Genomic DNA, 6,682 nt, shown 5'->3' with positions numbered 1-6,682 from the left:
CTTTAAAGGATACAACTACTAGGACAGAGATATTTTCATTATGGAATTTGTACTACCCACTGAAATGTAGTAACTAATGGGATTTTAATTAGCCATATATGTACAGTATATTACATTCTTTACCTAAAATGTCTCTAACTTCTAGGGAGAGCGCGAGGTACGTTCACAATCCCCTGAATACATATTCCCTTCTTCGAGAAAACGCAGAGAAGTGAACCGTCTCATATGAATATGCTACCAGTCATAAGTTTCAATACGGAGCTGCAAGTACTTAAGAATTATCAATTACTCTACAATTATGCAGCGGCGTCATCATCCAAGCTATAGCTGGAATAGGGAAGGGAACATAATATCCCATAAGTCTTATTAGAACACGCTGGAAATAGTGACGTAAAAAAAAAAATCGCCAACGGCACGTGGTGTTCCCAAGCGGTCACCCATCCAAGTACTGACCACGCCCAATGTTGCTTGACTTCGGTGATCGGACGAGAACCGGTATTTTCAACATGGTATGGCCGTTGCCGATGAAACTGCGTAATCTGTAGGCACTTGAGGACGATGGGATTGGGGTGCACTCGATAAAACCTGCACTCGCTCACACACACACGTAAACTGCCTGCTTAGACTCTGTACCTAAATTACCAAGCTCGTTGGATGTCATTGGGATAGATGATAAATCTATCTATCAACGGCAGTTTGGTTACGTTTCAACGTCACACACTGCTGGATTGACACGGGATTAATAAAACAGCTAGTCGGCATTCTAAGTTAAGCCACAGGTGGATTGTTGTTCAACAGCGGAGCCTCCTTTCAACCACATGGTTGTGGAACTGTAGTCGGATTTTCGACATCATTTTCATGCCATACTACGGAACTTCACACAAACTTCAATTCACTTCTTGCACCGGCGGCTACTACGAATGGACTGAAGCTCGCTACTGACTAGGGGGGGGGGGGACATTTGTCTCTTGATGGATTACGTGACAGATATATAAAGTATCAGTCGTATGTTATGAACCCGAGTTTCAATAAAGATAGATTACCCGTATGTCCACAGATTCTCAGTAGTGGCCTGCGGAAGGATTATGACCGCGGTCGACAAGTTACCTTCTAAGTTGTTTTCCCTCAACAATTAATGCTGCCAAGTGAGTAGGAATGACACCGCGCTCTCATATAAGTCGTACGAAACTATTAAGGAAACGAATTTGCCTCGTGGATCCAAGTCTCCCATGGACTGCCTATAATGTATTATCTATCCTAGAAGTGTTATCGGGGTGATTATTTAAATTTTCACTCGGTGGGAAACGCTGTTGTTCTTCATTCATCTACTCTGTTATGAATAACTTGTGGCCCTTAAAAGGGCCGGTTGCTGATTCCCTAGCAAGCACTCCCGCTTACTTGGAACTAGTGTATTTTGTGACGGCCTTGGTCCCTTCACTGACGGCGTGCTTGGCCAGCTCACCGGGTAGCAGGAGACGGACGGCTGTCTGGATCTCCCGACTGGTGATGGTCGACCGCTTGTTGTAATGCGCGAGCCGCGAAGCTTCCGCGGCGATGCGCTCGAAGATGTCGTTAACGAAGCTGTTCATGATGCTCATAGCCTTTGAACTGATTCCCGTGTCTGGGTGAACTTGTTTCAGAACCTTGTAGATGTAAATGGCGTAGCTCTCCTTCCTCTTGCGCTTCTTCTTCTTATCGCCCTTCGAAATATTCTTCTGGGCCTTGCCGGCCTTCTTGGCAGCCTTTCCGGAAGCTTTGGGGGGCATGGTGCTCGTCTGATGATGAGCCCGGAGGGAGAAAAATATTTAAGTCGCAGGGACAATGCCGTACTGCCTTCCCAGTGCGAGCCAATAGAAACAGCGCAAACGTTTGTGACTTTACGATTGGTCCGCTGTCGATTATTGACGTTGGCGTAAAAGTGAAGGTTACCGTAATAATTCAAATCCACATAGGAAATTCTCGCATGCATGTGGCTTCTTTCTACTCTCCGCCAGCTAATCCACTCCCATCCACACTCCTGCGTTACCTTCACACCCTTCCAAATGTCATAATCACCACAGATATCAACGCCCACCACCCCTTCCTCCATGATAACAATCGGAACACCAAAGGCAACCACCTAGTGACGCTCTTACCCAGTCTCAACCTAGTACAAGTTCCACTCCCTGCCCCCACACGCCTACCAACTCCTACTCAACAATTTACAACTCCTGATAAAATATTCATCTCTCCCAGATTACATAACCGACTCATCAATACTCTAGTCCTTCCCCCTCTAAATTCAGATCACGCACCCATACAAATTAAACTTGCCTGCCCCTTTTACCGCTCTCAACCCGTAAACGAAGCTATATACATGCGAGATTATCGTAACGCTGATTGGCAGAAATTCAAAGATTACATATCTAAATCACTCCCTCATTTTCCAATCACGAAACACGAAGACTTAGACACCGCAGAGACTTTGTTTGTACAGGTGCTTAATGAAGCTATTCAAGACTCAATACCACAAAAACGATATACCACTGACCGTCGCCGTGCACTACCTCCAGACATCTTAAAAATCATAAAGACAAAAAGAGCAGCACACAGACTCTACATGCGCACCCATGAAGATGAAGACAGACGCCTCTACCGCTCACTACAAGAAGATGTCAAAGACGCTATACAGAGATACGAGACGCGACGATGGGACAAATTCATTCAGAAAGTCGACAAAGACAGACTAAACGCTCCCAAGCGATTTTGGGAAACCATAAAGCGTATTAGGGGCAAGTACCAATATACTTCCCACCCATTACGCAACAGACAACAAACGATTATTGACACACCAGGCAAACTGGAAGCCTTCCGACAGTTTCTATCCAACACGCACACAACACCTATACATCCAGATTTCGACCAAGATCATTACCATTTCATCACAGATCATATCAATAACCATCATATCCTCTATAATCCACTCCCAGCACCAGCACCACGATCAACCGACGACCCCATCATTGATGACATCACCATACTAGACATCTCACTTGCCCTCCAAACATGCAAGAACTCAGCACCAGGACCTGATGGTATCACATACCAAACACTTAAACAACTCCCGCCGACAGCCCTTAATTTTCTTGCTGGTCTTTTCACCCTCTCTTTGAAACTTGGACACGCTCCGACACGCTGGAGACATTCACACATACTTCTATTTCCAAAACCTGGTAAAGACGCCTCAGACCCCGCCAACTACCGACCCATAAGCCTCACCCCGACTATTGCCAAGTTAATGGAGAAAGTACTCGTTTCACGCTTGCAGGTTTACCTGCGCGACCGAAATATGATTCCCGATTCTCAGGCGGGCTTCAGACCGGGAGTCCAGCCGACTGATCAGCTGATACGGGTACTTACCCCCATTGAGGAGGCCTACTCTAAACGACATTACTCAATCTTGGTAGCGCTCGACGCCAGACGAGCCTTTGACACAGTATGGCTGGACGCCTTGCGATATAAATTAACAAACATGCAATTTCCGCACGAAATAACACGCTGGATCTCCAGCTTCCTGAATAACCGATCTGGCCAGGTCCGTCTTGGCAGACAAGATCTGTCCCGCACCTTCCAAATCGAAGCAGGAGTTCCCCAGGGCAGCGTGATTTCCCCCCTGCTCTATAACATATATGTATCTGACATCCCTCAACCCAACAACAATCAAGTGGGCCTGGCACAGTTTGCTGACGATGTTGCTTTCTGGGCCACCCATCCCCGCTTACGATCCGCCAGGGTACTAATAGACAACGCCCTGAGACAGTACACTGAGTGGGCCAACACCTGGAGAATTACCATCAACACCGAAAAAACCCAAACCTGTGTCTTCCGCCCCTCTTTAAAATCACGAATCACAAACAGACAACACATTACAATCGGACAAGCATTAATACCACTCCAACACAAAGTAACATATCTAGGCATTCCACTCACATCAAAACTCTCTTGGACTACAATAGCGCAAACAATATGGGACAAATACAACAAAGCCACTAAAGCAGTAAGCTACCTAAGCGGCATTAGACGACAAGGCTGCCACGCCAACACATTACTACACCTATATAAAGCACTGGTTCGATCCCAGTGCACCTACTCCTCCTACTTTCTATTGCAATCTTCACCCTCAACACAAAAGAAATTTGAGTCCCGTGAAAGGAAATTATTGCGCCAGATATTTCGACTACCCAAACATACCAGAAACGACACAGTATACATCCACACCAAAACGAAACCACTCTCCACACACCTAATCCGAACAGTCACTAAATACACACACTTCGCACTACGTCGCTCATACACACAACATATGTTTAACAATCCTCCACACACCAACAAGAACACAACCATTGAAAAACTCCTACAAGCCTATCAAGATCACTTCAATCCACAAAATAACCATTAAACTCTCCCCCCCTCTCTCCCTCTCTACAACACCCCTCGTCTCCCGGAATCGGCAAATTCGCGGCCTGTTTCCCATAAATACTCCACAAGAATGCCATCGTTGAGGAATGCACATATATGTCATGGACCAGAACCCGACACATACAATTAATAATCCACCTTCATCTACAACGAGAGGAAATCGAAATCAAACACCCCACCCACAACATAACGTACCAGCGAACATCACTCCGACTGCTGGATAGCTGAAGTCAAAATTCCAACGCCCAAACACAAGGATAACAACAATATAAACAAATTGTGACTGCCCTCACCACTGCTTAGTGATGCATGATAGCTACCGTTGAATAACTAAACAATAAATAAATACATTCAAAATTCACGCAAGCCCAGTAAATAATTTACATCACAAATAGTTCATGGTTACTCCTCAAATAACAACAAATCAGAACTTAAAATCTGCTTCTTAAATCTTCTTTCTTACTTTCTACCCACCTGTCTTCTTTCCACGTCTCAACCTCAATCTCATAAAAGCCCTAAATATCCAACATTCTAATAACACTGCACTCACAAGCACTCACGGTCGAAGAGGGCATTGTAATGTAAGACCCTAAAACGACCGCTGGCTCTGCCAGCAATCAACTCTGACACCGGGCCCTGCATCATTTTGGGCGAGGCGTCGTTCTTGTAGTTAAACAGCTGCAAGTAGGAGTAGCATCATGTCGGGTCGTGGAAAGGGAGGCAAGGTGAAGGGAAAGTCAAAGTCTCGATCCAGCCGTGCTGGGTTGCAGTTCCCGGTAGGCCGTATCCACCGTCTTTTGCGTAAGGGCAATTACGCAGAGCGAGTTGGTGCCGGTGCGCCAGTCTACCTGGCCGCGGTGATGGAGTACCTGGCGGCCGAAGTTCTCGAGTTGGCTGGCAACGCAGCTCGTGACAACAAGAAGACTAGGATCATTCCTCGTCACTTACAGCTCGCCATTCGCAACGACGAGGAGCTGAACAAACTCCTGTCCGGCGTCACCATCGCCCAGGGTGGTGTGTTGCCCAACATCCAGGCGGTTCTCCTCCCGAAGAAAACCGAGAAGAAGGCTTAAGCCCCTTCTCCGTAAAACGGCCCTTTTAAGGGCCCCACTAACCTCACAAAAGTCAGAAATAGCCAGTATTGTTAATCCTCTCTCACGGCTTCGTAATGTAATTTCATTACGCGTGTCAACTTTCTCTCTCTCTCTATACCGGTGGGCTGATTTAATATCATCATTCTGTAATTTTGTGCTCTGAACGATGTCGTTGTCCCAGGTTCGCACTGAAGTACTTGAAACCGTTGTACATTTACTAGGCTATTGTGTGATAACACATTATACTGATGCATATAGAAAGGTTTCATTATTATTATATAATTTAACACAATACGAGTTAAATTAGATGATGATGCCAAGGTACATAGTTGGCTTCGAAATTTATGTAATATATTTCTATCATATTAGAGTAATGGAGATTATCGTGAAAATAATCACAAGTCCCCTTCTTTGGTGCCCATCGTGGTTTTAGACATATACGTTTGAATATACTAGTTTACTTTACTACATACTACGAATGAAACTAATTTTGAATAAGAAATCGATAACTGGTGAACAACTTACGGCGTTATAATAGAGTTCCTAATGCGTTTGTTTGTTGGTGCACATATTGGCCGCACGCGCAGGAACCCCAATACTGAGATGATGACATGACCTTCTCGTAGGAATCGAAGGCTTTGACAATTTGCGTTCGAATTTCCCCTCTCTCTGTCGTTTCGTTCGAACCGAAATGACGCAAGCTATACGTGGAAGTTGTCTGACAGGACGAAGTCCTGTGTTCTGACATGCGATGTGTACCTCTTCTCCCCAGTGTTTACCACACTGGATTCCTATGACCTAAAAGTTGGCATTGCAAAAACGTGGTGATGTGATGTTCAGTATGTGTCAATCCCCTCGGTTCCTTGTTACGGTCTGGTGAGCATTGCCTACCTGCGTTGTCATATTACCCACCAATTCTTCGGACAGTGATTATTGACTTACAGAAGTTTACAGTAACAGGTAACATAATCCGAGGAGCAAGGCTTCACAGAGGAATCCGGTCTTTCCACTTGATATACCAAGCGTTGGGGTCAGACCCATTTGAAAAACGGAGAGGCATTTCTTACAACGTCTTTTGCTGATACTGAAGTGCCCCTACGAAATAAGTTCTGTTTTCCGCACTGGCCTGT

General features: G+C 45.4%; 1 non-coding gene across 1 annotated transcript; it reads right to left on the bottom strand.

Moving 5' to 3' along the window:
- Window positions 1–404: 404 nt before the first annotated feature.
- LOC138694118 (5S ribosomal RNA) lies at window positions 405–523 on the bottom strand. Its single transcript, XR_011330793.1, has one exon. It is a non-coding gene; the product is annotated as a 5S ribosomal RNA (ribosomal RNA).
- Between the last annotated feature and the right edge of the window lie 6,159 nt (window positions 524–6,682).

Source organism: Periplaneta americana, unplaced genomic scaffold, assembly GCF_040183065.1.
Source record: "Periplaneta americana isolate PAMFEO1 unplaced genomic scaffold, P.americana_PAMFEO1_priV1 scaffold_45, whole genome shotgun sequence".
Lineage (NCBI taxonomy): Eukaryota > Metazoa > Arthropoda > Insecta > Blattodea > Blattidae > Periplaneta > Periplaneta americana.
The sequence above is the reverse complement of the archived record's forward strand: the minus strand, read 5'-3'. Positions and strand labels throughout refer to the sequence as shown.